Source organism: Lagopus leucura, unplaced genomic scaffold (assembly GCF_019238085.1).
Source record: "Lagopus leucura isolate 7727_CA_CO unplaced genomic scaffold, USGS_WTPT01 Super-Scaffold_100001, whole genome shotgun sequence".
Lineage (NCBI taxonomy): Eukaryota > Metazoa > Chordata > Aves > Galliformes > Phasianidae > Lagopus > Lagopus leucura.
In genome coordinates, this window is record NW_024962262.1 from 28,492,399 (window position 1) to 28,502,302 (window position 9,904).

General features: G+C 39.7%; 1 long non-coding RNA gene across 1 annotated transcript; it reads left to right on the top strand.

Annotated features, from left to right (window-relative positions):
• The first annotated feature begins 234 nt into the window (after positions 1-234).
• LOC122177253 lies at positions 235-2,330 on the top strand. Its single transcript, XR_006178022.1, has 3 exons — positions 235-327; positions 767-925; positions 2,030-2,330. It is a non-coding gene; the product is annotated as an uncharacterized LOC122177253 (long non-coding RNA).
• Positions 2,331-9,904: the final 7,574 nt, after the last annotated feature.

Genomic DNA, 9,904 nt, shown 5'->3' on the forward strand with positions numbered 1-9,904 from the left:
AAATCAATAAATCGCCAGATATGGTTTACAGAGCAGGTAGCAAAATGTATGTATATCTACGTATAGGTGTATATATATGTGTGTGAGTATGTGTATATATATATATTCACATTTTTTTTTAATCTGGATCTCTGATGGCAGCTAAATATTGAAGTAGATGCTATACAACGTTGTTAAGACAAAGCATAGTATATGGTGATACATGTAGCTGACAAGTTCATCTCTTCCAGAATGCAGAACAGAGTCATAGAATCTTCTGGGTTGGAAAAGACCTCGAAGTTCATAGACTTCAACCATCAGGTTGTTATGACCTAAGTGCAGAAACAAGTACGTACTTTTTTGAATGTAATGTGTTTGGACTTGGTCCGCTGAGGCTATCCAGATTTATCTTCAAAGTCTTCCCACCTTCAAGTAGATCAGCAGTCCTGCCTAACTTGGTATTACTTGTAAGCTTGCTGAGGGGACATTCAATCTCCTCATCAAGGTTACTGATAAAAAATTTCAAACAAATTGTATTGCTTCAGCAATGAGACCTGGGAATTTCTATTGCTGAATGAAAACCAGCTATACTTAACTCCATTTGCAGTGACCTTTGATCTTAGTCATCCAGTCAGTTCTTCTCCCAGCAAAACATAGACCTGATCAAGCCAGGAGAAGTCAGTTTCTCCAGAAGAATACTGTGGGAGATGATGTCAAAAGATTTACTAAAATCTAGGTAAACAACATCCACAGCCTTCAAAATATCTTGCTCAATTCCTTTTTACAGTTTCAGCAAGGTCCAGAAGGGACAACTGTCCAGAGCTGAGCCATGATCAATGCTGTTTGTGAATCTGGGAGACCAGATTTAGGAAAGGAAAGATCTGCTGTAGAGCAGCAGATGGAAGGAGTGAGAAAATATGAGACAAGCAGACCTGCAAACATCAAGGTGAGTGCAGAAAGAGGGCAGGATGTGCTCCAGGCATGGAGCAGAAGATATCTGCAGCTCAGGAGAGGCCTGTGGAGGACCAAGCTGTCCCCCTGCAGCTCATGGGCACTACACAGAGCAGATCTCCTCAGGCAGCAATGGAGGAGTCCATGGTACTGCAGATCATGTGCCCCAAACGGGAGGTACAGTTCATGGAGGTGCTCTGCAGAAGCAGCCCTGGGACACAGCTGCAGACCGCAGAGAAGAGTCTGAAATGTGGCAGGAGGGCTAGGGGAAATGCCATCTCTGGGGGGCCTGTGTGGAACAGTTCCTGAAGGGTGGGCCCATGGCACAAAGCCTCTGAAACCCTTGGAGGATCATTCTGGGACTCTCCTGTGCTCTGAGGTGATTTTTATTTTCTTTTAGTTCCTCAGTGCTCCAGTCTGTTAGTAATAGGCCATACATTACATCAGTAGTAGTCTCCCTACGTTGTGGCTGTTCTGCCACAGGGTGAGGGTACTTGGTAAGTGTCCTTATCCCAGTTCTTGAAACCCTTCACATTGTATTTTCTCTCCTAGTTCCTTTGAGAAGGTGGAGTGAAGAGCAGTGTGGTGAGGTTTACTTGTCCATCAGGGTGAAGCCCCACAAACTTGCATCCTTTACATGCTGTCTTAGCATGTTCCCCAGGGACATGTCCTGTGAAGAGAAGAGGAAAGATAGGAAGGGGAATGTAGACACCAGAAACAGAATATATCAAAATAAAAAATGGTAGAGCCTGAGGACAAGGCTGAAAGAGGAGAGTCAGAGAACAGGTTACAATACAATGAAAAGGCTGACATTCTGAGTACCTCCTTTGACCCAATCTTTATCAGGAATGGGCCCTCAGGAATCCCAGGTGCCAGAGACTATGATGAAAGGCTGAAACAGGGATGATGTACTATTGGTGGAAGGTGACTAGGCCAGTGAGCAAAGTAAACACAGATAAGACCATAGACACTGAATAGATGCATCCACAAGTGCTGAAGGAGTAAAGAAATGTAATTGCAAATTCACTCTCTATAATTTTTTCCCAATCACTGCAAGAGTCAAAGACTGGAGGGAATTAAATGTCATTTCTATCTTCAGTAAAGACAAGAAGGAGAACCTGGAGAACTACAAACCTGCAAGCCTCACTTCCATCCCTGGAAGTATGATGAAACTGGAAACTGTTTCTGGGCTCAAAAAGGAGAAGAAGACCATTAGGAGCAGTCACTATTAATTCACCAAAGGGAAGTCATTCTTGACCGTACTGATAAGCTTCAAAAATGAAAGGACCAGCCTTGAAAATGAGAGGACAGTAGAAATAAGTCAACAATGAGCAGAAGAAATGTTGCTTGCTAATCTTGTACTTCTGCTTGGTTACGCATCCTCGAAAAATGAGACTAAAGCTGTGTGTCTTACAGTGAAGCATAAATATCTGCTGAATGGCTAACAAGATCAGCTCCAATAGTAACAATGTGAACAACTGTAGAAACATCTCTCTTAGCACATAATTGCATATAACATTGTTTTCATCTCACGTAATTCAGTATAAAATAGTGATACATTTCACAGTTTTTCAATTACATCTGAGTAGCAAAATACAAACTTAGTCTACTGCATAAAAATAATTGTGACACTGAAATCACACAGTTTTGCAAATCAAACTCTGTACAAACAATCCCACTTAAGGGAGAAAGATAACAACAACAACAAAAATGCCAGCCCCCCCCAAAAAGCCCAGTGAAAGCAGTTGAAGCTTACAAGCTTGCTTCTCTCCTAAATCTGCAGCGCTAAGCAAGAAGGTAAGTACCTAAATAAATAAGTGAATACAACAGCAAATTTTAATTTAGCTTTATCAGAGGCTGATAAAGATGAACTTTGTTTGGAAAATGTAGTTTAATACTGCTGGGATGAAAACTGAATGCCACCTTGTGATGTTTGAAACAGATCCCCTTGCACAGGTTTCTATCTAGTACTAACATACACCAATTATTGAAAGTTTTATTCCTGAATGCCACGTGTAGGAATGCAAGAACCCAATATGGCCTAACTGATGTTTGGAGTGGAAGTAAAAGAGCCTTTCTGAAGAGCACATTTATAAATGATTCATATCCTTTTTTTTTTCTCCCCCCCAGCATAACTGTGAAAATATGCTACAATTCAATGCCTTTATTAGATCCTTAGGGAATTTTATCTTCACTTATGCTTGTCACTCAGTCACTTACCTGATTTAATCTCTAATCTTGTGTAGTTTCTTTAAGACTTTAAAAATGAAGTTCTTCTGATGGATAGAATTTACTAAAATTTAAACAACGGTTTTATAACATAATACGTTCATATTTAATTTTCATTCAAGAGTAGCCAGAATCCTTCACTAGATATGCTACTTAAAAAGCAATGCACTTATCTACGGTTACTAGTAGAATCACAGAAAATAAAAATAGAAATATATTGGAGGAGTGGAAAAGGAGAGCTATTGTACTTGCATTCTAAAAAATATTTTTATAAATTTTAAACAAAATTAAATGTAGTCCTGCTAAGTTCAGTGCACCTTCAGCAATATATGCCTTTGTTCATTGTTATGCTGCTTCTTTTGTGAGGACCACAACATTGCTAGATTTTCATCTTACTAGATTTTTAGATTCTGTTTTATGTCTATACACATAAAATGCAATATATATGTTGTGTACATCATATATAAATGATGAAAAGCAAAAAAGTCAAAATTGGTTATTCGCAATTTTTCTATTTTAGAATGACAAATATATTTTAAATATTTTTTTTCTTCTAAAATAGTTCACTTAACCTGGAATTAGGGAACTCCTAGTTGTAACTTGGTTGCCTTGAAAAGTTTTGGCACTTGTTTGTTTCCTTTAGATTTCTTCTAAGCAAATACTAATTTGAGGAAAAACAAAACAAAACAAACAAAAAAAACCACACTTATGACTTTTTTTTAATAGACAAACATGGGTTTATTTTTAGTATTTAAAAATGACTGGAAATGAATGTTTTCAGAAAGTATAGTACTCATCAAAAATAGGTCTAGTTTTTAGTTAAGGATATACATATCAAGTTCCTTATTCCAGACACTCATCATGTTTTGTATTTTAGGGCTTTCCTGATTGAACTTGTCAACCTCTAAAGCTCATAAACATTTGTTTCCTGAACTTGCGTATTTCACATTTATTTATAAAGATTTGAAGAGACTTTTTCTGAAGAACAGAGAATTCACTTTGATTGTTTGGCATTTTGCAGCTCTTTGATCCATCTCCTCTCTTTTAAGAGATCAAGTGCAAATAATGTGATCTGTATTCCTGCAGATGATTATGTATCTAGTTATGTTTTTGTAACAGTGTGTATTAGCAACAGAAAACTTTTCCCATCCATACCCTATTTGTCATTTACTAGAGATCATTAAAATGTGTTTTCTACCTTTCTGTTGGCGTTTTCCTTATGAGAAAATTAAATTGTGGTATTAAGTAGCAAACAAAGATTCTTATCCAACTGTGGGAAGTGTGAGTTTTTAGAATGACCAAGGTGTCATCAAAAGCTCTGATGCAAAGACTCTTGAAGTTAATGAATATTAGAATCAAGATTATTCTAACAGCATAGACTTGCCAACAAACAGCAAATACCTCCAGTAACAGTGCAATGTTGACAGCTCAATATTACACAATACAAACAAACTTTTTTTTTTTTTTTTTTTAAGACCCCGGTCTTCAAAAAAGGCAAGAAGGAAGACCCAGGCAATTATAGGCCAGTTAGCCTCACCTCTGTCCCTGGAAAGGTGATGGAACAGCTAGTGCTGGATGTCATCTCCAGACAACTGGAAGAAGAGGAGGTTATCAGGAGTAGTCAGCACGGGTTCACAAGGGGGAGGTCGTGCTTGACCAACCTGGTAGCCTTCTGTGATGTTGTCTCTGGCTGGGTGGATAGGGGGAGAGCAGTGGATGTAGTCTACCTTGATTTCAGCAAGGCATTTGATGCTGTCTCCTATGACATCCTTATAACAAAGCTGAGGAAGTGTGGGATAGATGAGTGGACAGTGAGGTGGGTTGAGAACTGGCTGACTGGCAGAGCACAGAGGGTTGTTGTTGGTGGTGCAGAGTCTGGTTGGAGGCCTGTAACCAGCGGTGTTCCTCAGGGGTCGGTGCTGGGTCTGGTCTTGTTCAACATCTTCATCAATGACCTTGATGAGGGGATAATGGCCACCCTCAGCAAGTTTGCTGATGATACGAAGTTGGGAGGATTGGATGACACGCCTGAAGGCTGTGTTGCCATTCAGCAAGACCTGGACAGGCTGGAGAGCTGGGCAGAAAAAAACCGGGTGAGGTTTAACAAAAGCAAGTGTAGAGTCTTGCATCTGGGGAGGAATAATTGCATGCACTGGTACAGGTTGGGGGATGACCTGCTGGAGGGGAGCTCTGCAGAGAGGGACCTGGGTGTCCTGGTGGATGACAGGTTGGCCATGAGCCAGCAGTGTGCCCTTGTGGCCAAAAAGGCCAATGGCATCCTGGGGTGCATTAAAAAGAGTGTGGCCAGCAGGTCGAGGGAGGTGATCCTCCCCCTCTACTCCGCCCTGGTAAGACCTCATCTGGAGTACTGCGTCCAGTTCTGGGCTCCCCAGTACAAAAAAGACAAGGATCTCTTGGAAAGAGTCCAGTGGAAGGCCACGAAGATGATGAAGGGCCTGGAGCATCTCTCCTATGAGGAAAGGCTGAGTGAACTGGGTCTGTTCTGCCTTGAGAAAAGGAGACTGAGAGGGGACCTGATCCAGGTCTATAAATATCTAAGGTGTGGGGGGCAGAATGGCGAGGCCAGACTGTTTTCAGTGGTGAATGGAGACAGGACAAGGGGAAACGGCTGGAAACTGCAGCATAGGAAGTTCCGCACAAACATGCGCAAGAACTTCTTTACAGTGAGGGTGACGGAGCACTGGAACAGGCTGCCCAGGGAGGTGGTGGAGTCTCCTTCTCTGGAGATGTTCAAGACCTGCCTGGATGCTTACCTGTGTGACCTGCTGTAGGGAACCTGCTTTGGCAGGGGGGTTGGACTCGATGATCTCTGGAGGTCCCTTCCAATCCCTACAATTCTGTGATTCTGTGATTTTCCAGTCGAACCCCACATATTTCAATATGATATGCATTTTCTTCTGGAGTTGTAATATAATTATTAAAATCACTTTTTCTAATGTCCACAGATAATGGAGATATGTTAGCCAGTTTACTATTTCCTTCATGGTCTTCAAGCCAGGTTAATCTTAAGACACCAGTGCTGAACAAAGAAAAAAGGGATTACCTTCCTCAGCTTACTACCAGCACTCTACCTAACAAAGCTCAGTAGACTGTTCAAACTCTTTTCCATGAAGTTCCACTGATAGCTTATAGGCATCATGGTGGATGCAGGACCTCAGGGTTTTCACTTTTCAGTAAATGAAAGCTGCTTTCCATTAAGTTCATCTCCTGCATGTGGTGGTTTTATGATTTTTGGTTATCAATATTCCACATCATAACATCATGTAGTGGGCTGGGAATTAAAGAGTTAAAGCTCCAGTTCAGTAGATCGTAGATAGTTCCAGGTACCTGATTCTCAAAAGAGAAGAACTACATACTATATGCCCCATAGGATCTTGTGTTATTCTGTTTCTATTTTCCTTTCAGAAGGAAAGATAAAACTGTTTGCAAATCAAGAGAGCCTCTGGTTTTTGGACACTCTCTCATTTTTTCTTCTCCCCGAGAAGGACTTGGCATTTCTCTTTGAATTTCATGAGATGGCTGTTGGTACATTTCTCCAGCCTGCTGATTTTCCTTTGAATGGCAACAAACCCATCAGCTATATCAACCCCTGCTCTGAGTTTTGTATTGTCTGTAAACTTGCTAAGGTTACAGTTAATCCTGTAACTGAAGTCACTAATGAAGATACTAAATAATGCTGAATCCAGTACTGGTGCCTTGGACCCTTCACTAGTGATTCGTGTCCAGTAGACTTGATGCTACTTATCATTATCCTCTAAGCCTAGTGGTTTGGGTAGCATTCAGTCCATCTCTTTGTCCATTTTTGTATTGTTAAATCACTTGTGATCTCCTAGCTAGAATCGTTTAACTCTGGTAATGCTTAGGGACAACTGTGCAGTTGCTAGGAACTGCTCTTTGCTTATGGGAATAGAGTTCAGTTGGACTTAATTTGTGTGGTGAAAATAAAAACAAAATGGAAGGAAGATAAATGTGGATCAGAAATGTTAAAATTATTTATTTTTGGTCCTTTGCAAAGATGCTACTGTCAAGATTTAAAAATTGTTGTCAGTTACTTAGACTGTAAGTTTTTAAGGTCATCTCAGGAAGATTTTCCAGAGGGGAAAAAAAAAAAAACACTGATAAACACTGCTTTCTGACTTTTCTTCTTTTGAATGATATGAAAAGACTAAGCCAAGTAAAACTGTCTAACAGTAATTGCATCTAATTTTAAAATATTTGTTCATCAGCTTTTGTATGTGGCTCCCTGCCCATTTTGTTCTCATTAAAATGCCCCAGGGAATCAGTTTTGAATAACATTAAGCAAATAACAAAGCCATACTTTAGATTAATCCTCTTTTTTGAAGAAACATTTAATAAGCCTGCACATACGAAATCTATTTAGTCTGCCCACAATAATAATTGTGATCCTTGTTAAGAATAAGAGAACAAAAAGGTATGAAACTTAGCTTGCATTTTACATTCCATAAATTAGTCTGAAGTATAATGAGCTATGAAACTACCTCAAAGACAAGTTTGAATACACTGAGCTTCACTGCTGGCAATAAAACAATTTGAAAGTTCATACATTACTTTCAGAATTTTTGCACTTTCCCATTGTTGTGGATTTGATTTCAGCCTCATAGGCATTTATTTGCCTCTTTCACTTTATTGATAGTATAAAATCATTATTATTCTAATATTTGAGTGTCCTGATGCTAGTTTTAAAAGATTTTTTTTAAAATACATAGTTTTATTCAAGAGTGGCTTGTAGATATTCACAATGCATACACATGTACACTCTTGTACAACTGTGTACTCTCTTGATGCACCCTGATTTCACAGCAACTATGGTGCTTGCACTGCCCAGTCATGAAATCTATGCTTCTGCTTGGCCTAGTTTAGTGTTAATGATCCAGTGACAGACATAGCAAAGCTCCTCTCATTGTAGAAAATCTGTTGTATGGATGGAATTGCAGTCTGGATGATCAGTGAAATGTGGGATGTAATGAGGAAAAATTAGTACAAATGCTCCAAAATCAGTGGTGTACCCTGATTTAATATCTTTCCATAGAATTGTAGACTCATAGAATGGTTTGGGTTGATAGAGACATCTAAGATCACCTAGAACCAATCCCCCTGCTATTGGCAGGGACACCTTCTTCTAGACTCCTAGGTTGCTTAACACTCCATCTAGCCAGGCCCTGAATGCTTCCAAGAGGGAGCATTCACAGCCTTGCTGGACAACATGTTCCAGGGCCTTATCACTCTCACAGAAAAGAATTTTTTCCTAATATCTAGTCTAAATCTAACCTCTTACAGTTTAAAACCACTTCCTCTTGTCCTGTTGCTACATGCTTTTGTAAAATGTCCCTCCTCAGCTTTCCTGTAGGCCCCCTTCAGGTACTGGAAGGCTGCTATGAGATCACCTCTTCTCCAGGCTGAGCAGCACTAGATCTCTCAGCCTGTTCTCATACGGGAGGTACTCCAGCCCTCTGATCATCTTCATGGCCCTCCTCTGGACCTGCTCAAACAGCTCAGTGTCCTTCTTGTGCTGGGGGTCCCACAACTGGATGCAGTACTCCAGCTGGGTTCTCACGAGAGCAGAGTATTGGGACAGAATTACCTCCCTTGACCTGCTGGTCACACTTCTCTTGATGCAATTGAGGATATGGTTGGCCTTCTGGGCTGCAAGCGAACACTGCTGACTCACGTTGAGTCTTTCATCAACTGACACTCCCAAATCCTTTTCCTCAGGAATGCTCTCAAGCCATTCTCCATCCTACCTGTATTGGTGGTTGGGATTGATCCAACACAGTTCATACTGATCTTGTAAACTTGTAGTGTATACCTCTTAGGACTCTAGTGGCCTGGATTCAGAAAATTCTGATAATCAACAAGGACACGGTAAGCAGTTAAATCTTACCTCTAATGTTAAAATTCATAGTTAAATTTCCAGAAATCTTAAATTACACTTAAGATAGCAAAGGGAGTTTGGGAAGGGAGGTTTCTTTGCCATAAAAGTATACAGTGATTACATGACATTCCATTGTGGTTATTTTGATAGACAGTAAATCTAGACTGTACTGAACTCATGGTATTTTCCTAGACAAGCCTGGCAGCTAGTTTTTGGACCAGTATTACTCTGTTTTGAAGTATATGTTCCTTTACATCTCAGCTGCTTTCACCCAGAATTCTGTTGCAAAGCAGTGATGCTTTACAATTCAGTTTTTCAGAGAGACACTGAAAGTTCAAAACTGGGTTCAGTAATTATGCAGAACAGATTCAAGAGAAATTTTAAATTGTTTGGCACTTTACTTAAAATTCCAAGTGAACTTTTTTTTATGAACAGAAACATTTAAGAATATCTGTTAAAAAGAAACAAACAAACAAACAAACAAACAAAAAAACCCTATGCTTTGACTTTATTTCTTCGATATATACAAGGATCTATATTGCAAAGTAGATTTAAATATTATTTTTGGACATTAGATTCTAGATTAGATTTTTAGATTTAAGTAAAATACCCCCAGAAAACCCAAATTGTGTACCAGTTAGTAAAGGTACAGCATCATAGGATAGGTGACACTGCAAGACTGAAGATACCTTGACAATTCACAGAAAGTCTTTGAAATGTGGGATTCTGTGTTGTTTTCTGTGAGTGGGAGGAAGGGATGGATTTTCATACCAAGTTATTTGTGCAAATGAAACTGATGTAATTATAGAGAAAGAAGTCATAAAGAAGTAG